Source organism: Haliotis asinina, chromosome 14 (genome assembly GCF_037392515.1).
Source record: "Haliotis asinina isolate JCU_RB_2024 chromosome 14, JCU_Hal_asi_v2, whole genome shotgun sequence".
Classification (NCBI taxonomy): domain Eukaryota; kingdom Metazoa; phylum Mollusca; class Gastropoda; order Lepetellida; family Haliotidae; genus Haliotis; species Haliotis asinina.
The window spans coordinates 28090369-28114130 of NC_090293.1; the positions used below are offsets into that span (position 1 = coordinate 28090369).

Consider the following 23762-nt stretch of genomic DNA (forward strand, 5'->3'; position numbering starts at 1 on the left):
TCTTCCGCCATACTTCCGCTCCTTGCCGGCGTTCAACGGAAACAGTCGATCGGAACACCGAGAAAACTTAATGGCTGAGCAAACGTGGCGTTGAGTGTTCTGTTTGCCAAAGGGAAGGGGTAATACGAAGGAGAACTAACACTGATAATAAAGAACTATCATCTGGCTATACATCACAAAAACATCCACGTTGTAAATATATACATTTCATTATTTTGCAAACACATACCCGACATACACACAAAAAGATACGCACTTTTTTATCATGTGGATTTTATGTAAAAGTATATGCGTAAGTGTCAGCGCTATTCAGTAATGCTAGCGCTGAAGCTGCTGTTTCAGAACCTCATGCAGGTAATAATAATTTGTCATAAGGATTTGTGACTAATTATATAATTAGCTGGTTCCTGAGAGCTGTGAGAACACACATGTCAAAAGCTGATTGATACATCGTTGTAGTGGTTATAACGCCAGATTTTCGCAAAATCAGATGTTGTTTTCATACACTGCTAACTTAACACTATAAAGTCATTTGCTAAACACAAGTCCTACGTGCACGTTCCTGTCTATTATGCCAATTTAATCTTAGGACAATTGTGGCGTTAATCCAATATTAAGCTGACATGTAAACTGGGTGAGTGAGTGAGTTTGGTTTTACGCCGCTTTTAGCAATATTCCAGCGATATCACGGCGTTGACACCAGAAAATGAGCCTTACTCATGGTACCCATGTGGGGAATCGAGCCCGGGTCTTCGGCGTGACGAGCGAACGCTTTAACCACTAGGCTACCCCACCGCCCACACGTAAACTGAATATAACTGTTGGAATGACTGTAATGCATATATAAGTAAGTTTAAACCCAACACATTCACTCACATGGGTTGTGAGTGAGTTTAGATTAACGCTGCTTTGAGCAATCTCCCAGCAATATCACGGCGGGGGACACCAGAAATGGGCTACTCACGTTGGGAAACGAACCGGGGCCTTCGGCTGCCACGCGTCTCCAAGAAATATTTAACTGTTTATAAATTTAGTTCCATTAAGTTATCTTTGTATATTCGGATAGGTATAAAACACGTAAATAGGACTGACAGGTATAAAATATATGGTAAAGAATGATTATTATAACTAATGTATAGTCGTTCATTAAAGCTGAGTGAAGCCCATTTTCTGGTGTCCCCCGCCGTGATTTGCTGGAATATTGCTAAAAAGCGGCGTAAAACTAAACTTACTCACTCATTAAAGATGACTGTGTCTGCGAGAGTACGCGTGTGCTAATAGAGGAGTAGATACACGCATGTTATGTATGTGTGTCCAACAATGCATCTTGAAGATCATAAGAAGGTTGAACGATGGTACAGCCTCTTTCACTCACGTAATCTTTTAACGAATCTAACATAGCAGTACTTTATTACCAGTGGCACTTTTGTACGGTTTAACGACACATATGCATGTCTAGTAATTCACAGCCAAACACCTTTAATGTTATTTACGTTGATTCTTTTTTTCAAATGGGGGAGGTGGGGGTAGTGGTTAAGGCATTTGCTCGACTCGGCTAAGACCCAGGTTCGGTTTCTCACATCGGTGCAATGTGTGAAACCCATTTCCGGTGTCCCCCACCGCGATATTGCTGGAATATTGTTAAAGCGGCGTAAAACTACACTCACTCACTCAAATAGCCCCTCAACCAAAGGTGTGTACTTTCTTTCATTCGTCAGTTTAGTTATTACTTTAACGTGAGTATGCGAGTGAGAAGAACATTATTCCAGTTTATCATGACATGGCAGTAAGAATCAGTAAAATATGGCCAACATTTACTCGGGTTGCAGATGAGTTTCCCTTGCGTGAAACTCGAGAGCCCAGCAATCGTGCTGAAAGTAAAAGGTTCATAATGAGGCCGAATGTGAGATTAAGACAATATCAGCGGATCTTGGCACTTAAAGGGAGGCAACTCAGGCAGCTGCTATTAATGGGTTTAATAAGCGCCGAGGTCCCTCAGTCCCACTCTATATCTTGTTTATATCACGTAAATCGGCACTGACCTCACGATACAGATATACAAACCATCACATATACCATTCAAAAGAAGTAGGGGATATTCAATTTTGCGAGGTTGCCACTAGCCAATATCAATGCATTTGAGAAACAGTGATATATATCCACAACATTTCCAAAGGCATGGAATAAATTGTTACATTTTCCCTTAATTTCCCTTCATCATCCGTATCCCTCTTGGATTAATCATTGCGTTTTATTAATTTTGTAAATCCAATATTAACTACATTTTTTCGAATGGTTGGTTGAGTGGTTCCTACAAAGTTGGAAAAGGTGGGTATATTGTCCTAAATGCTTTGTTCAATTATGGGTTTGGTTTTGTATGGGACGCCCAAGTAGTTGGCAGCGAGGAACAGTTTTAGAAAGATTTTCCCGTAAGAGCAGGTGATTGTCAACAGCAATTCATATTTTCAGAAATGCACTAATGTTCATCTCTTGTTGTTTACTCCAGTATCAAAACTTTATTTTGCAGTAAACCATATTTTATTATTGAAATCTAAAGGTGCGAGGCGAAGAATAACAATGTTACGAATCGGTTCACTAACAATATATAAAAAACATCCTGTAGATTTGATGACGTTCCAAGGTACCAAGACACTGTAATATTTGTAACGATAATTTTGTAGAAAATGAATTTCAGTTTTTATCTGAATGTAAAATTTATCATAATTTGCGCTGTAAGCATTTTATAGCATTACCAAATTACCCAGATCAGCAGTACCTTCTGATCTCATTATCACGTACCAATGTTTCAGTACCAATAAATTATTCTACATACATTAAGGGATCATTATCATTGCGTTATTTATAAATGTGACTGTCAGTTGCCATTATCTTTTAAGTATAAACTTGTTTCTTTTGCATTGTACGAGGGCATAAGGCCTTGTTACTAAATAAACGTGATTGATTGACTGAAGGAAGGTTTAGAAATCAGATCACGATTTATGAAACACACTCTTTGGTTATATGGATTCATCATTACCGCGACCAACCGCGAAGTTTCGGCAACCAATCCGGATCCGGATCAGATTCGAGGATGTTGTTGACTCAAGTCAGTTGAGGACAATCATTCCTGGTGATGTAAATCACTGGATTGTCTGTTTCTGACTTCATCATTTACGGACCGCCATCACAAAGCTAGGCACTTATTTACGAAACGGTCGTAGACCTACGAACTTCTTAAGTCCAGTCCTAACACATTGGCTACCATCAAAGTTAAGAATTCCTACGGCTACGAACGTTTCGAGAATGCGGGTCCTGGTATATTTCTATTCGGCATTAAACAACAACCAACCAAACGGGACATTGTCATTGTGCCTGGAAGTTTTATTTCGGAATTTCTCAATAACAAGCTTAAGTAATGAAAAGGTCTTCTTCCAAAACGACAGCTATGAATGGGAGACCAATCCGATACCTTCTCCTCTAAGTAACCCTAACTTAACACTATCTACAGCCGCAATCTCTGCCTTCAAGGTGTATTAGGGAAGTCCCAATCATTGGTAACAGCACTTGCATCGCACGAGAACAAAGGGTTTACTCATAAAGAATAATTATATACAAGGGTAGTCATAGAACTTGAACGTTGTCGGAGTTGTCCGCCCAAGATAATTTATGATTTTGGTGTTCTACGTCAGGTGTTGCAGCGGGTTTTAACGCCGACCACCAACAGGCAACGAGTCGCCAGGGAAATAGTATTTTGCTTCACGTGTAAAAAACATAGTATGGTTTTATTATTTATGACGACTGTGAATCCTTATCTTTCCGGGAGGTGGCTTTAAGGAAGGGATTTGTGTGAAATAGCCGCTGTTCTAAGCCAGGTGGTATTTCAATGAAGAAATTATTAAAAAGATGCTAGGAGGGGTGTCATAAGTGGTGTCTGTGCGACGGCACCGATGGCGCTTGGTTTGAGTATTCCGTTTCTGTACAAGTCAGACTGATGCAATTCATAGTGACGGAGTTCGATTTTGAGAGACTCTTGACAAAGCTCCTGCGATGCAGTAACGGGGAAAATACAAAAGTGACTTTATACACGATACACATGTGGAGAATCGAACCAGGATCGTCGGCGCGATGAGCGAACACTTTGACCACTAAGCCATTTCTGAAGTTGAACTATTGCCTCTCTGTGCCCTGTCATCATGTGGTTGTTGAAATTACATCTCCCGTGTTGTAACGTCAACGTGGGACCCACATACAAGTACCTAACCTGTCTCACAGTCCATGAAGCACATTGTCTCTCCTATTGTCTAGCCCTCCCTGCAATGCTAAAACACTCAATGAAGCGAGTCTAGATTTCACAAGGTTCTCTCAACTCACTCGGGCTCCTTTTCAGTTTATGGGTTTACCGATTCCTATCAAAATTATATACATTGAGGGACTAGTCTAACAATTATCCGACGCAGATCGTAAGTGGGCGACGAGCTTGTGAGTATGATGTTTACGCCGTTTTTCATGATATCACCGCGATATTACGTCTGGTAATGCCAGACATGAGCATACTGTATTCATTAAGGAATATATATATTATAGCGTTATATATAATTTAGCTTGTGTTAGGAAGTTATTCTTGTGTGTGTGTGTGTGTGGCGGGGAGTCTCTCTCTGGCATTAAACCTCTTCTTTGCTAATTCTATTCTGCACATACAAACCTAATATAGTTGAAATATAGTGAATGAGTATGTTTGTACGTCACTTTTTGAAATATTCCGGCAATATCACCAGAAATGGGCTTCACACTGTGTCTTGGCGTAACGACCGAACGCTTTACCGACTTGAATTACAGCCGGGTAATGCGTGAACAACACTCACTCATTCAACTGTCTCATGAACATCACTACCCTCCAACATCTCTCCCTCAGCATAACATCAGTATCAGTATTGATGTTAAATTCTTTTAACACGGTAAAATCTATGTTCGATCATCTCAGCATAACAAAGCCTACCTGCGTCTCGTCCTTGTGTAGACGCAATATCATTGGAAAATTGCTTACTTCGACTTAAAACAAAATTCATTTAAATCCTTTCTAAATACGTTTTGTCATCTCATCTTATCCATTTTATGTTCTCCGCGTATATCAAATTGTGAAGAAAAAAAATCACCTCTGCTAACGGGCTTATAAAACGCGAATGAGTGTTTTCTTAATGAACTCACAGGTGTAGGTTACTTGTTGAACAGAGTTTAGATCGAATGTTATAGTGAGCCCAAGTCTTTTTCTTTAAAGAGCCACTCTCCAAGCAACTACAGGATACTGGACCACCATTTAGAGCCTCATTTCGCAGAGCAATGATAATAACAGACCTTCACTTACAAATCGTCGGTCTTCCCTTGTCAGACTCTATCGTTTCTGATAGTGCACGAGATGCGACATTTCATTCACTTCCGGTTAGAAGAAAGCGCACGTGAATTACGAGTAGAAATATCCAAGTTGCCGGATCTATTTACACTACCTGTCACAAACGAACTTATCTGCTGATTTACATGAGAGAAGGGACTAAAGCACTGGCGCTGTTTCTAAGTAGTTAATTCTGCTGATTATGCGACTCGTAGAAATGACATTTTATATCTGTGAAATTAAAGACACGATAAGCTGGCCAAAGACGTTATTCACCTTGACTGTTTATGTTCACGTAAATCTAGGAAGAAAACTATCCATGCAAGGTTTAGACTCAACTAAAACATTCACTCTATGTCATGGACTCACTGTATATTATGTTAAGTTATATCGAAGATGACTTTCGCCGCAAACCTGAACCAACTGCAAGCCTTTTTCAGATAAACTGCATGAGGACCATGCATTAACGGAAATGTAGTGCATGTTGAAGTTGCTTTTTAATGTACAGCTGTGTTACGAATTCTCCAATTTTTCATCAGTTTATATGTTAAACCTATGACACTAACGTTTTCAACATTGCGAATTTGTTTGACAATAAGTCAGTTCATGTGAAACAGTACCTTTAAACAGAATGGAATATTTTGCAAAATCTAGTTCAGAACAGTTGAGGGAAGTAAGTGGCTACATTTACACTAGTCAGTCTAACTTTTGATGGGTAGCATATATTTGAATTCTAGCGTTCTAAATAACGAACACAACTGGCAACGCTCGCAAAGTTGCAGTAATGGATATCACGTCAAGATACTGAGCTGAAGATAAGTTATTACCAACAAGCGAGTGATCTTGTCAACAGCGTCATAAAGATGTGATACCCGACGTCGAGCGTCCGACAGCCATGATTCATCATTTAGCTTCCTCTGCCATATGCTTTCTCTAATAAGAGACTGAAGCAAAGAAGGTGTTTTAAAAAATCTAGGAATGAATATGCTCTTTGCCGAATTTGCACGCCACAAGAACAAATAAACTTTCGGGCAAAAGAAAGTAGACACGGTGTTTGTTTCACGGTGGTAACAGTGAAAGAAAAAAATGGTTATTCAATGATGATGCATTTTGATGCGTATCTTGACATATTACATGCATCGTCAATAAGAAGCTCAGGCAACTGGGTCCTGATTAGTAAATGTGTGGTATTCTCTGTGTGGTATTCTCTGTGTGGTATTGGAACTAACAGTGCAGTGGTAAGGCGTCAGCCTATGATGCTGAAGGTCCGGGTTGGATCTCCGGTGGAGGCACCTAGGTTCGCATCCCGTGACGCGTCGTATCTTTGGACAAGATACTTAAATCCATATTGTCTGAGTTCACCCAGCTGTAAAATGTGCACTAGTAACGGATTGCTGGCGATGTCTGCGTTCATTCCGCCTAACATGCAGCATTCCTGTATGACCCCCAAGGAGTTGAAAACGTATCGGAAAGGCGTTAATGCCCTATGAGCGGGCATAGTAATGTACGTAGCGCTTGAATATAAGCACCATGTACGCGGACTATTATTCTGGCTTATTACTACTGACGTGGTTCAGTCACTAACAAAGCACGCCAATACTAAAAGAAATGTGCCGTTACAGTAATAGTCAAGTCAAAACACTGATTACGGAACAGTCTCGTTTCCGGTTTACTGAGTTCCATCTTATTGCGCAGCTTTGTTCGATAACCAGTGTCAGAAAGTAATTGTGTGAATTTCGAATTTTATTTAGAAGCCTAATCCATTTCGTGTTAGACAATTCGATAATTCCATCCACCCGCCACAAGCACCCAATTTCGGTTTGTTTGTTTTTTTTTTCCTGCTCTTGCAATTTTTGTTTTGGGGATAACCACATTCTGTCCGTGTGTGAGGGAGCATGCCAGTTGCCTAAAGTCGCACATGCACATGCAAGTAATCTTTACATGAAGAACCAACTCTTCGTGTTCTTTTCAACTAGTCCAGAATTTGTAGACTAATGCATTTAACTGGATACATAAATATTAATTAGTATGATGTGACACGTCTAATACAAGCGTATTGCAACACTACGCTCCTTCTAATCCTTGCAAACACGTCGTAACGCGGGCTGTATCGTACAGCGAGCTCTGACAAACGGAAACCTGGACGTGATGAAGCTCTCAAAACGAGGCTCTGCCGCTAGAAAACTGTGGCGGTCTGGTACGGAATTGATATTATATCAGTTTCAGTGAGCTTTTCGGAACTGCACTGAAGAAGCGCAAAAAAACACATAACAGGTGTAACCAGTGAGCCAGATGCATTGTGAATCATTTTACGATCTCATCAAACAGGGATAGTCTGCGGTTTCTTACTTAAGGTATGCGGCCTAAACCTCAACATGCAATATAGAAATACGGGATTATTAAACTTTACAATTAAAAGTCTTTGTAAATACATTTTTCTTATGAAAGAAGGAATCGGGATTCAGTCTAACCGGAGTTGTGTGTGGTGTCTATTTCACTTTCACACGAGAAAATTCGGATCGTCTGGAAAGTAGACCATTGTCTGAATAGGTTCATGGGGTTCGTACTTCGGTATGTGAGTCACGACAATAATAGCTGAGTCACTACAACAATGGTTGTCACTAAATATAGATAGGTTACTACAAAAACAGACAGTCTACTACTGAAATGGTTAAGGAACTGCTATAACCGTCACGTCACCACAAGTGAGTATGTTTTTTTCTATAGCGTTCGTCAAATATATCACCAGAAATGGGCTTCGAACATTGTACACATGCTTGGAATCGTACCCGGGTCTCCGGCGCGGCAGGCGAACGCTCCAACCATTAGGCTACCCCTAATTGCCATCGGCCATTAATGCAATAGCCGAGCAACAATTTCAATAGTACACTTGGTGTAGCTTAGTGGTTAATGCGTTCGGCCAAAGGCGCGAGTTCGATTCCCCAAATGGGCACAATATGTGAAGCCCATTTCTGGTGTGTCCTGTCGTCATATTGCTGGAATATTGCTGAAATCTAAACTCGCTCATTATTTCACTAGTTAATTCACGATTGAAATGGTTGAGTCACAATGCAAACGGCAGATTACAGTAATAATAACATGCCCAAAGGCGTCAACGGTTATGGCCAGACAATTGGAATGTTTTCACTAAGTAGATCCACTCGTGTGTGCGTTCAGTGAGTGGGTCGATGTATTTATAACAAACTACATTTGTACCTGTATACAGTTAACGAAAACATTAAAATCCGCTTGTCATCTAACTTCTGCCTTGATGAGTCAGTTTAATGCCTCTATTTAGAGGCAATGTCTGAGGCAGTGTACCTAAACTGAAATAAATCAAATATCATAGATCATATACTTATTTTTTATAGATCATATACAACCAATTCTTTCAGGATGTTGTCTGGTATGAGAATAAATATGAGCATCAAAGTTGTTAACGTTCAGAACTTCTGTGTGTGAGTGATTGGCGTTTGTTTTACGCCGCTTTTAACATTCCATCACTCTCACAATATACCCACTTGTAGCACACATGTGACAGCCGGGATACCAGAAAAGGACTTCACACATTGTAACAATATGGGGAATCAAACCGTGATTAGCGAATGCGTTAACCACTGCATTTTTCCTACCGTGTCTCAGTACTTTAGAGTTAAATGTTAAACCGATGCATTAGTCTCTTGAATCAGTTCAGACAAAAAACTACTTTTCAGCCGATCCGATATTTCTGTTAAAAAAGGTTAACTATGGTTACTCGAAATTCCAGTTCCTTGTGTCATACGGAAAATAGTATTTACAAGTGAATATTAATTCTAAACAGCTAAAGTATATATGTATTACAACGGTGAGTGGGGCTTTAAGCCACGACGTAGCGCAAATACGCATGTGTAAGCGAGAATCAGTTTAAGCCGTTGTAACGGTATTCCGAGCAAGAATTCAATGTCTGATGAATAGAGGAAATGGACGAAATTCATAAATCCATCTGTAAAAGATCCTACAATACATGCAAATTGAAACAAACGACAAATTTCAGGTTGGCGGGTGAGAACATTTTCATATTATCAGGAGAAAATATATCCATATCAAAGGGCATGAAAAATAGATAATGTGCACAAAGAACATAGAACCAGAAGGTTTGGTAGTGCTATAAAACCGAATCGAACCTCTGGCCAACAAACGGCATGCTAGCATGAAGCGGGGTGGGGTTGTGGTGCACATCCCCCAATAATCATAAGCGGAAACACACAGATTATCCGATCAAATAAGACGGAACCTTCCGGAGGTAGATATTCTCAAAGGTGACCAAAGCTCCTCGACACTTTACATAATGTTTGCCAAGGTCAGTACATCCACGAGTCTCTTCATCACCAATAGAGCCTTATGAGACCTTACTAATGACCGCACTGCAATCGATACACGACGATGCCTGACTATCCCCACAGGCAAGATATGTTATACGAGAGGTCGCTTTCATTAATAGTCCCAACTGTTAGTACTGATCGGGCCGTACCTTGGCTGACAATATATAAATCAGAACTGTGGAAGGATATCGTTGCTCCGGGAGCCGTGACGTTGACGTTGACGTTGACGTTGACGTCGACGTATACCTTACCAATTACCGTCGTCTTTGCAGGTGACGTTTGCGGTCACTGGGCGGGTGACGTCGCCAGCAGACAGCTAATTGTTAAGACGTGCGCAGTATTAGAGACAGCGAATGCATCGGGAGAAATAATACCCTTGATCTTGTTATAGCAATAAATATTATCACTGCCAAGTCATTTTTATCGCGTTTTTCAGTAGGCACTGTGCGGACTTCCAATCCTGATTGAACTTGTATATTGTCAGATAAAATTAAACAGACACTTATTGATACTGACATAGGAAAAGATGTCAGAAACATTAAATCTAGATATGTACTGGCGGTGAAAAATAAGGAAACACGTATTCTTCTTGTTGCCTTTTGTATCGTACACGCAAAGGGGTTTTTGTTTCTGGCATATTTCTGTTTATAAACCTTCCGTGTACCTGCACTGGTGATGATTCAACGCAATGCGTCTTTCATGAAAGAATGAGTGAGTTTAATTTAGTCCCAGTCGTTTAGTTTCTTAATCAAAATACAAATTAATAGATGTGCCCGTGAAATTATCATGTTCAATTTCATCCTTTCGGAGGTGATGAAGACACAAAAGAAGTGGCTACATTTTATATCGTTGACTTGTATGTTTGTCTACGGAGACTTCAGTGGAGTCACTGACAAACAGACGATGAAGCACATCAAACTGCCTTGAAGATCCTGGTTAGAACTGATCTTCAGCAACCCATGCTTGTCGTAAAAGTCCACTTACGGGATCGGCTGTTCGGACTCGCTGACTTGGCTGACATAGGTCATCGTATCCAGTTGCGTAGACTGAGGCTCATGCTCTTGATCACTGGATTATCTGGTCCGATTATATACAGACTGTCGCCATATAGCTGGACTATTGCTGACAGCGGCATAAAACAACAAACACTTGCTCAAATTAACGAGAAAAACGGCGTAAAATCACACTCATTCAAACAGTCGGTGTTATAGCATATTCGTCACGAGACGCGTGTTTGTTTACCGTATAACCCCTGCGCAATAATATTCGAGTGAACAATGCGAAATCATTGACTGGCGGTATTAAATCTACATTCAACTGACTGACATTGTCATAAATCCGGATTCATATCAGACATATACCAATAATAATCCGCACTATAATCCCATATTTCCTGTTCTATTTCAAGCGGAATATCCGTTACCATTACACGGGAATTAATGGGCACTGTCTGCTGTACGTATTACCTGTAAACATGCCGGCGCTTTTTCAACACGCGCATAATCACTGTTTAAGCTCAGTGCAAATCAATTATCTAATATCTTCACAACCTGAGTTAATGAGTCGTTGCAACCGATAATTGGTAGCATCGTTTTCCGTTGGCCACGTCATGGCCGGTTATCACATCACAACTACAACGGCTCCCGTGAGGTTAGCCCTCTGACGTGTGCGTTCTATTTAACCAAGGGGACCGCGGGAGCTAAAGCAGTATTGAATTATACGGGATATGGGCACGCTTGTGCTAACCACAGCAGACTGCTGTGATCCGTACCAGTCAGATTGAAAATATACTTTAAGGTATCGTACACGATGGCAATACAAAAATCAACCCCTCCACCCCGCGCACCTTAATCCTTTGTGATTTGATTGTACATAGGTGAGGTGATGTATGAAAATGGTAGTATAAATCTGCTAAATGTCATAGGGACGCTGAGTTGATTGATTTGATAAATTTACGTTATCAGCAGATCAAGAGCAATTGAGGCAAGCTGATCAGTATCGGGAGTTGACAAATAGACAATGATTAGATGAGCTCAACAGCCCGGTCAAGATTACGCGAGAGCTGGCCATCACGCGAGATCGCCTTGTTAATCACGTACCGGTCCTATTGCTGAGTCACGGTAGGTGACTTCTGGTGCGAGAACCGTCTAGTCACCAGGCATATAACGAAAAAACATAAACATAAACAAAAACAGTCCGCAAATGATTGACATCACAAAGCTGTGGCATAGCAACGACCATCTTTGCGTCATTAGGTAGTCATAGAAACACAACATGCCCTACCCCTGGCACAAATGCTATTCATTCAACTTCAGCTTAGGTATACGACAAAAGTTATCGATATGCGTCAATGCACGATTGTTGCAACTTAGAGAGCTATGTCCAAGTGTAAAGCAAATCGTTGCGTAACAATTGTTAAGCATATCATCATGATTAATTGAAAATACCAACGGTTGCCACCAAACCGCGTTCAGGAATAGTTACAAATAATGCTATGAAAATAGTCACAAAACCAGTTGAAGCCAAACACTAATGCCGCCCAGATCGTTACTGCATTAAGTACTAACCACAGACATTGTCTGACTCCACAGAAATAGTACACGGTCCTTACAACCATACAATCAGAAACAACCCGAAACGTAGTGTATTCCTAACAACAATAAACATGTTCGTAAACGTCGCAAAATTACATAAAAATGTGAGCAATTTCACTGTGTTACGAGCTAACAATAGAACTACCATATTCCGTCGAGAATGATCTTTTATCCACCCGCGGGCAGTGGTATAGAGCTGGCGTACTATCGGTAGGTATAACAGTTTATCTCGACGGGTCTGTCTATAACATTTGTAACAAATCCTCCTTCACCGAAAAGGACGAAAAGCCTTCTCCATCAAAGGAGGATGACAGACGCGCGAGAGACTATTTGGCTTGTACAAGCAGTTGAAATTGTGCCTATAAGTCTGTAATGATGGAAAAACGCGCCGACATTGAGGAGTGAGTGAGTGACGGCCGTCACGTTGAGCCATTCTACAGCAAGGTGTTGATGGCAGCTTGACATCATAGAAAACCTAGAGAATGGGCTCGGACGAAGACACACAACACCTCCTCCCTGCACCCCCTCACTCTTCTCCCCTCTCAGCAAACTCCTCAAACTGCCAGTAAAAAAATTGTTAACCTCGTCCATATTCACAAGAAATCAGTACTGCAGCCCGTGACGAGCGAAAATGTCAGCCACGGGCAGCTCTAGCGCCTTAATGTTACCTGCATGACGTTAAGGTCAAGGTTGCAAGGGTTTCAGTAAATGACGTTCACAAACAAGAGCATGGTGTTGACAGATACAGGATCATATGGAGCTTGGATCTAGGATTCGAACTAGATAAAAAACGACTCGTCGCTAAGCACAGCAAGCGTGAGTGAGTATTGTTGTACGCCGCTTCAACAATATTCCAGCAATATCACGACGGGGAACACAAGAAATGAGCCACAACGAATTGTACCCACGTATGGATTCGAACCCGGGTCTTCAGGCTACCTCACCACCCCTGCGATAGAAGAGCAACTGTAAGGATGAATTAATGAAATGCGTTAACCTCCAACTACCCGTGAAGGTCTGTGTTAGGACTGATCCTCGGTTAACCCATGCTTCTCGTAAAAGGCAAGCAACGTAATCAAGTGGTCAGGTTCTCTGGTTTGGTGACCCGTGAAGGTCCCGGGGTAGAATAGGCCTTCAGCAACCCATGCTTGCCATAAAAGGTGACTGTGCTTGTCGTAAGAGGCGACTAACGGGATCGGGTGGTCAGGCTCGCTGACTTGGTTGACACATGTCATCGGTTCCCAATTGCGCAGATCGATGCTCATGTTGTTGATCACTGGATTGTCTGGTCCAGACTCGATTATTTACAGACCGCCTCCATATAGCTGTAATATTGCTGAGTGCGGCGTAAAACTAAACTCACTCACTCACTCTGGCTTGGTTGACATGTGTCGTTGTGTCCCAATTACGTAGATTCTATGGTCATGGGATTGACTGAGCCACACTCGATGTATTTACAGCCCGCAGACATAAGTCTGGAATACGGCTGAGTACGCGTTAACAAACAAATGATAATACCGTCCCTATAACTCATTTAGCGTGATGAACAGTGCTTTCCTCACAATATATGGTTATTCCGTATGTCTGGATTCAAATGTACGAGTGTTGCGAACAATGTTGGTAAATAAACTAAAAAACTGTCCAGTGTACGATTTCCGAGACTACTTCACCCGTAACAATAAAGGAAGTGTTACGATTACATACACTACCTTACTCGAACAATGAGAGAAGTGTTACTATTACGATCACTGCTTTACTCACAACAATAAAGGAAGTGTTACGATTATATACACTACCTTACTCTAACAATGAGAGAAGTGTTACTATTACGATCACTGCTTTACTCACAACAATAAAGGAAGTGTTACGATTATATACACTACCTTACTCTAACAATGAGAGAAGTGTTACTATTACGATCACTGCTTTACTCACAACAATAAAGGAAGTGTTACGATTATATACACTACCTTACTCTAACAATGAGAGAAGTGTTACTATTACGATCACTGCTTTACTCACAACAATAAAGGAAGTGTTACTATTATAAACACTACTTTATTAACAAGAGCAAAGGATGTGTCACTATCACGAGTAAAGCTTTTCTTACAGTAAAGGTGGTGGATAATGCTTTACCAAGCGTGAAGAAGGCATTATTGTTAGTAACAATATTGCACTATGTTTAACAATGGCATTGTTCCCTTTTTGAAGAACGTTTTATTCAGAATAAAGGGGTTATAATATAAACAATCAATGCTTTATTGTTAACGGAAAATCGATTGTAATGAATGTGACAAAAGAAGCTGAACTAACAGCGTTACTCCCGTTCTTCTCGTCCTGAATGAAGTTGCATTAGCAACTGAAAACATTATGTTGTTGTTGTTTAAACGTTAAGTACCAACAAAAATGAAAATTATGCTGGTATTATGAAAAATCCTAACTAACCATGTCACTATGGTATCGTTGCTATAACCAACAACGATACACCCACAGTAGTAAAGACACCGCCACTACTGTAGCACTCGGATATGGCACCGGTATTGATCGTATTTAATAGTACCTAGTGGCAACTGTTTGATGAACAGTTTTCGTGTAACATTTTCTTCTAAAGGTCACAAGTACTGTATGTTCGCGATCTGAGTTAAAGTGATATATGTAACGAAGACGATTTAATATACAGTCCATTCTCTACTTCGAATTTGAAAGTGTCAGTGATACCAGTTTGTCGCGTGACTGAATAATTATACCCAGCCCACGTCGGGATGAACGACTAGCGAATAACGGTATTTGTAACCAAAATGGTATTGCTTAGATTATTGGGGATAACAACACTCTTTGAGCGTATGCAGACTCTTTTATTCCTCCATAAGAGATTACAAGAACATCAGGAAAAACGATTAAATTAGATCGTGGATAAGTTGTTACTCGCGTGGTTTTAGAGTCACTCTTTGGGCGTATATATACTCTTATTCCTCCCTTAGAGATTACAAGAACATCAGGAAAAACGATTAAATTAGATCGTGGATAAGTTGTTACGCGCGTGGTTTTAGAGTCACTCTTTGGGCGTATATATACTCTTATTCCTCCCTTAGAGATTACAAGAACATCAGGAAAAACGATTAAATTAGACCGTGGATAAGTTGTTACTCGCGTGGTTTAAGAGTCACTCTTTGGGCGTATATATACTCTTATTCCTCCCTTAGAGATTACAAGAACATCAGGAAAAACGATTAAATTAGATCGTGGATAAGTTGTTACTCGCATGGTTTTAGAGTCACTCTTTGGGCGTATATATACTCTTATTCCTCCCTTAGAGATTACAAGAACATCAGGAAAAAACGATGAAATTAGATCATGGATAAGTTGTTACTCGCGTGGTTTAAGAGTCACTCTTTGGGAGTATATATACTCTCATTCCTCCCTTAGAGATTACAAGAACATCAGGAAAAAACGATGAAATTGGATCATGGATAAGTTGTTACGCGCGTGGTTTAAGAGTCACTCTTTGGGAGTATATATACTCTCATTCCTCCCTTAGAGATTACAAGAACATCAGGAAAAAACGATGAAATTAGATCATGGATAAGTTGTTACGCGCGTGGTTTAAGAGTCACTCTTTGGGCGTATATATACTCTTATTCCTCCCTTAGAGATTACAAGAACATCAGGAAAAACGATTAAATTAGACCGTGGATAAGTTGTTACGCGCGTGGTTTTAGAGTCACTCTTTGGGCGTATATATACTCTTATTCCTCCCTTAGAGATTACAAGAACATCAGGAAAAACGATGAAATTAGGTCATGGATAAGTTGTTACTCGCGTGGTTTAAGAGTTAGTAGAGAGGCGGGCGTGGTAGGACCCCTCACTGAACACAGACAGGTACCACTGGAGGCAACCTTCCCGCAGGATGGCTTGCGGCTGGCAGGACAGGACGCAGGATGACTTGGGGCTTCCAGGACAGGATGCAGGATGACTTGGGGCTTCCAAGACAGGATGCAGGATGCTAAGTCTGCGTCAGATCTGGTGTAGAGACTGACACTCAGCACATTTGGGTGGATACTGGCGGTGTTGCACCATAGAGTGTCTCTCGCAGACTCGTTAGTACCATAACAACAAACAACATGCGTAAACCGGTCGTTGGGATCACAGCCTCAGTCAGAGCAGGCACTAGGAACTTTGTCTGCGCCATGCAGAGCACATCTGCATAGGGAATGTGCACTTCTTCATTCTTGGCAAGGTCTTTGAAAATCCTCCAGAATGGACGAGGTTCGATGGAAGAATGAAGAATCTGAACGTATTTCAAACCTGGATCTGACGACATTGCTAATGTTCCGTCCAGTCGACCATAAAACCTCAACGCCCAGTGGGCGAACAAAGGCACATTACCTGGTCGACCCTTCCGGCCACAATGACCTTCACCAGGGTCACACGTTGCTCTTGTTCCACCCTGTTTGATGTTACGGCAAGCAATGGGTACTGGTATCCCATTCGTACCCTGATCCACGGTTCTACACATTACATGTGTTCTTGCCAACAACAGATGACACTGAATACATCAAGAGTGTGTTATCCGGATCTTTTCATACCTTAAATTAAGTTCCTGCAGGGAAATGGTGTACTTGCGATAATGATTCTATTTGAATCTTAACTATGCACCATATTTGAAATAACGATGCCAATCTTGTTTAAACACATTACGTACAACTCCTTTACGTTTTACAGCACAGGTACACGGTAGTGCAGCCTCACAAATACTTCCGCGGTTTCCGTTTATGAGGTATTATTTCTGCCATTACCCAAACGGGATATCACATCTACTCAACAGGAAAAGAAACGCAAGTTTCGAAAAAATGAAATCTCATAGAAGTAAACGTTCATGTTTACGTCTTCTATTTAATAACTTGGCAAAGAGCCAAAATTGCGTTTCTTTTGCTGTTCAGTATAGATGATCACGGTCACTGCACAACTAAAACAAAATGTACGGTCACAGATACAAGTTCCTCACATGTGTAACAAGTAATGAAGACAATTCTTTGTAAACACCAAATAAAGCTCTTTCCAGGATATCCTCTACACAGAACATGCTCCCTATTGTGGACACTACATCACTGATGTGTTGGTCTAAATTGGTTCAGTCAAGGACGGATTTGGGTTTTCAAGGCAATCCAAGTTTCACACCGTTTATAATATGTTACAGGCGAAATTCATTGACAGTTGTTTAAAATCAGTGTTAGAGTGTGTATTTACTATCTTGCCGTGCCATTGAAATACGATAGGGAATGGAACGCCAGTCGACGTTGCTTTTCACCTTGGTCAGACGTGAATATTCCCGGGGCGGTGGGGTAGCCTAATGGTTAAAGCGTCTGCTGGCTGGTCACGCTGAAGACCAGGTTTGATTCCCCACATAGGTACAATGTGTAAACTCCGTTTCCGGTTTCAGCCAACGTGATATAGAACCATACTTGCTCGCTGAATATTTCCTCGTGGACATGTCGGTTGTCAGGCCAAGTGACCTGGATGCATCATTGTACCCGATGTAATTGTTCATCATTTCAATCATTAGATTGTCTGGTCGATTATTTACAGAGCAGAGCCCCATTTCCCAAAGCTATCGTCGCGTTACGACTGTCACAAATCTATCTTACAGTATAAGAGGTACGACTGTCACAAGTCTATGTTACAGTATAGGGGGCACGCAAAGTCAAAGCGCTTCGATCGCTATGTGAAACGGGGCCCGGGTAGTTGCTGTGCAAAGCGATCTTAGCGCTAAGGTAACCGTAAATCTAATACCTTAACACAGACTTACCATTATGGTAAGGTTGTTTTGTACAATGGCCCCCAAGGTAGTCATATTAAAGCGTGTGACGTTAACAAACAAAATGTGTGAGTTTCCTACTGCACCCATTGCTTCCGTTCATTTCTAAATAATGCACATTTTGCAAAGCCTTGCATAACTCTACATATAACAGACAATCATTACTGCACTGCATTTCAATTCAAATATGTAAAATATGTCAATTAGAGTACCACAGAGTACCTTATGTCAGTAAAAACTTCACTTAACGCTCGCCAACTACTTACATTAATGTTATATAACCTCTCCACGGAGTAGCTCGATCTTGTCACGTTATTTTTATGAATTGTGTCTATTTTTAATATTTTTTTTATCACGATATCTTATATCTATTAACAATTTACACTGAAGTAACAATTTTGTTTTCGTTTCAGTAAATGTTTGGTTTTAAGTGCTTAGAAAAGTATGGACGTATAAAAATAAATATGTCTTCTCTTAAACGCTTCCGGTTTTTTAAGAGTACGCAAATTCCAAGCTCGTGACGTCACGCCTGCATGTCAAATATGGAAAATGGCATTGAAGGTGAGTGTGTTCACTCATTTATCCATGTCTTGTTTCGTGACTGTACATCAACAGAAAACATGTAACTCATCAGTTATTCCGTCAAATGTAATTCACACATTTTTTTCAATAGAAGTATAGAATATTTGCAACAGTTTCTACTGGGCTTTACTAATATATATTTACACAGACGTCAAACGATGTTATACATGTAGGTTCATCCTTGATCTAAGTTGCATATTGACGGTGGCATTTGAGACGCATTGTAGATTTGCTTGGGGCCTCGATTTTGCAGTGTCTCCGATTCGTATAGTCTTGGTAAGAAATTTTCAGCCGTTTACTTTCTTTAGCCCGGGGGTTATGAAACACAAATCAATGTTTGCGCTATTAAAAGTGTCTGCCATAGCAACGAAAACCAACGTATTATAATCCGATGAAAACAAATTAGAAAACAGCGATGAAGATGAGCGCGATGAATTCACTGGTTGGATAAATATGATGACTGATTCGGTAGACACAACGCAGTATATATTTGATATACTTCAGAATCTTTGATCACACAATACAGCGATGTATCATTTGAAATGGTATACACGGCACTGAGATCACCACAAGTGCTTCTCCTAATGACATAGTACTGTAATGTACAGCCTTGACCATATAGGTTAACGATTGTGTTGTATAAGGCTATGTTGTTGTGCAATGACTGTCGGGGGAGGGGGGGGACGATAAGCAGTCATGATATGACTGGACGGTGTTCGGAATTGCTCTCTCTCTCTCTCTCTCTCTCACACACACACACACACACACACACACACACTTTCTTTCGCTCTCTGTCATACACTCATTCCCTGTCTCCCCCGCCTCCTCTCTTTATCACACACTCTCTCTCTCCCCCTTCCTCTCTCTCTCTCTCTCCATCTCACATCTGCATGCGTTGGACCTATCTCTATCTGTCTCTCTTTCTATCTTTGGAATTGATATATCATATCTGAATGTGTTGCAGCTATCTATCTCTCTATCTATCTATCTATCTATCTATCTATCTAAGCACTCCATCCCTACTCACACACCACTTCCATGTCACATACTGCATGTAGTGTTAATCCCGGTTACAGTACTGCATCCTATTCTGTGACTAGTATGCACCTACGTTCATTTCCGGAGACCCTATTTGAGAATTCCTCCTTGCGGATCCCCCTGTGGATCCGACACCGAGCAGGCACTCTATGGTCAGCGGCGTGGTGTCACAATACCGAGACGATAGTGTGTCATATTCCGTCTCGCGTGTTTATTATCAGTGCTTCACCGACATCGCTTGATGGCAACATGTTTTATCGACTCACCAGTGTTATTTTAAAATCGCCACTCAATTTCATACTTTTACCACACAAGCTATATCGCTTTGCTACACAGACATCGCTGCTACCGTAATTAAGTTTAAATAAGTACAAGGGGCACCAATAGAAATATTGTTAGAGTGCAGCATATCGATTTCCATGCCTGACCCCATACTATAGTCTTATGGAGACGTAGGATGACCCCTTCGTTCACCCAATGATTCAAGATGAAAGTGAGTGAGTATCCTTATACGGCGCTTTTATCAATATACATGTATAATCTCAACAGAATAGTGAGTGAGTGAGTGAGTTTGGTTTTACGCCGTTTTTAGCAATATTCCAGCAATATCACGGCGGGGGACACCAGAAAATGGGCCTCACACATTGTACCCATGTGGGGAATCGAACCCGGGTCTTCGGCGTGACAAGCGAACGCTTTAACCACTAGGCTACCTCACCGCCCCTCTCAACAGAAGTTTGATATATTAACGGTGTAAGCATATAACACCAGCCTGACGAGTGAACTCTAGACCGACCTCAACATAAAATACACTCGGATTTTAACAATATGTGACGAATGTTTGTCATCGCATCCTCTCAACCTGTATCGAGGTTCATGCTGTCACCCATGTGCCTTGATATGAATTGACTACGTACAGCCAGAGTTTTAATATACTGACTGCGGTCTAAACTAACCTTCACTCAGACGGCAAACCCTGCATATCATATTATCTTAACCCAAGGCAGGATGCTGTATTGAACATCGCTCACTTCAAACACAGGTGCCATATCATACATCTTCCAAAGGTACCTTTCTATAGTATATGCTGTAATATTATATACAGTCAAGCATTCATATTCTACAACCACACAATAAACTTCCGAAATTCCTTGAATTCGTGATATACCATTCATGAATAAACTCATTAATAATCTAGCTCAATGTAGAGTGCTTCTGCATGGACCATAGCTCCAGTGTTTCTTCAGGTGCAGTATAAGTGTGCATTTGACTTCGGTTAAGTCAGCATTTTTCATATGTTAAATGATCTGCTCAAACCATAATTACAAGTCATTTTGTATTCATAAAACCATGCATATGTTAGTTCCCACTCAAATTTCTACGTTCATATTACACACGGGCTGATTAAAGGTGCACAATTTAAACTGCTATCACCTATCGAGAAGATTCTTTATCAACAGAGGGTGTTATAACGGTAATTTGAAGGCATATCTCGTTTGAACCCAAAGAACGTACCAAGGCGGCCTTGGTCTCTTCGTTCGCCAAACCTCTGACAACTTTATAATGTTGTAAACACATTACATAAAAACAGGCGTTTATACAGAATGACGCTTCGTGCACGCGGACTGATTATTGAAATCATGAGGTGGTCACGTTTAGAAAGACAGTACTTTTAAATGACGGTTATTAATTGTCCTAATATAATAAATTATCGACTCCAGCCTGTTTATCGATGACTGTTCGGAGCCCGTGGCTTCAAGCTCTGAACAAATATAGTTCGGACAGATAACAGGGCAAATTAAGGCCTACGTTTACTTGTTATGGAGACCATCAGGCCTGCCAAACTTATGTATGTATACTCTATACTGGGAACGTACAGTTATGAATGTAACTAATATATGAGGTTGTTTTATGTACAGTATTGTTAATGCACAACTTCAAACAGACATGAGATAAACGAAAAAGTAAAATTTTACCAAGTTTTAATTGGCCAGGAGTTTGGATGTGGAGAAATCGATATCTGTCAGAACTGTTTAATTGAAGTGTATATTTATTGGCAGACTAATCTTACATAACCCTACTTACCTCGGTTGCGGGAGATCTAGAACACGGGCGATCGGTTACCAGTGTGCAGGAAATAAAAACCTCGATTTTCACTGTCTCGTAAATACATTTCTCACAAGGCGTCGTCGTATTGTCCGTAGTTTGTAAGTTTACAACATCTCCCGACTTTAGCACTGTCCAAACGTTGAATGCGAGTGTACCTCCAGAGACAAGCCTGAAATACAACGATCCCGCCCCATCACGCGCGTGTCTGCTATCAGCACGCTTTCCACGGAGGTGGGAGAACCGTCGTACATTGGTTGTGAAGAGAATGGTGTGGGGGTGGAGGGGCACGCCAACTGCTGCCGTGGGGGAGGGAGGCATCAGCTGGTCAGAGGTGACGGACAGCAACTATAAGTACAGGGAATGGAAGTAAATGCGTTAGTCTCTGTCTCACCTGGTAGGGAGATGGTCATGTCGTGGTCAGCTAGGGGCCAGGAAGAGTAATGCCGTCGCTAGTTAGATCTCGTTATACCGTCGACCGGTATGGGTCGTTATGCTGTCACCAGGTAGATGTCGATATACTGTCACCAGGTAGGGGTCGTTATACAGTCGCCAGGTAGGGGTCGTTCTACCGTCGCCAGGTAGGGGTCGTTATGTGTCACCAAGTAGGGGTCGTTGTACGGTCACCAGGTAGGGATCGTTATACTGTCATCAGGTAGGGATCGTTATACTGTCACCAGGTAGAGGTCGTTATACTGTCATCAGGAAGAGATCGTTATACTGTCACCAGGTAGTGATCGTTATACTGTCACCAGGTAGGGGTCGTTATACTGTCACCAGGTAGGGATCGTTATACTCTCACCAGGTAGGGATCGTTATACTCTCACCAGGTAGGGGTCGTTATACTGTCACCAGGTAGTGATCGTTATACTGTCACCATGTAGGGATCGTTATACTCTCACCAGGTAGGGGTCGTTATACTGTCACCAGGTAGGGATCGTTATACTCTCACCAGGTAGTGATCGTTATACTCTCACCAGGTAGGGATCGTTATACTCTCACCAGGTAGCGGTCGTTATACTCTCACCAGGTAGGGGTCGTTGTACGGTCACCAGGTAGGGATCGTTATACTGTCATCAGGTAGGGATCGTTATACTGTCACCAGGTAGGGGTCGTTATACTCTCACCAGGTAGGGATCGTTATACTCTCACCAGGTAGTGATCGTTATACTCTCACCAGGTAGGGGTCGTTATACTCTCACCAGGTAGGGATCGTTATACTCTCACCAGGTAGTGATCGTTATACTGTCACCAGGTAGGGATCGTTATACTCTCACCAGGTAGGGGTCGTTATACTCTCACCAGGTAGGGGTCGTTATACTCTCACCAGGTAGGGGTCGTTATACTGTCACCAGGTAGGGGTCGTTATACTGTCACCAGGTAGGGGTCGTTATACTGTCACCAGGTAGTGATCGTTATACTGTCACCAGGTAGGGGTCGTTATACTGTCACCAGGTAGGCATCGTTATACTGTCACCAGGTAGGGGTCGTTATACTGTCACCAGGTAGGGGTCGTTATACTGTCACCATGTAAGGGTCGTTATACTGGCACCATGTAGGGGTCGTTATACTGTCACCATGTAAGGGTCGTTATACTGGCACCATGTAGGGGTCGTTATACTGGCACCATGTAGGGGTCGTTATACTGTCACCAGGTAGGGGTCGTTATACTGTCACCAGGTAGGGATCGTTATACTGTCACCAGGTAGGCATCGTTATACTGTCACCAGGTAGGGGTCGTTATACTGTCACCAGGTAGGCATCGTTATACTGTCACCAGGTAGGGGTCGTTATACTGTCACCAGGTAGGGGTCGTTATACTGTCACCATGTAGGGGTCGTTATACTGGCACCATGTAGGGGTCGTTATACTGTCACCAT

At 41.5% G+C, this 23762-nt stretch overlaps 1 protein-coding gene across 1 annotated transcript in view; it reads right to left on the minus strand.

Annotated features, from left to right (window-relative positions):
• Nucleotides 1–22064, minus strand: part of LOC137261149 (uncharacterized) — a 66492-nt gene extending 44428 nt beyond the window's left edge. Inside the window, exon 1 of the mRNA XM_067798851.1 lies at nt 21862–22064. The gene's annotated coding sequence lies outside the window, so the exon portion shown is untranslated. The remainder of the gene's footprint in view (nt 1–21861) is intronic.
• Between the last annotated feature and the right edge of the window lie 1698 nt (nt 22065–23762).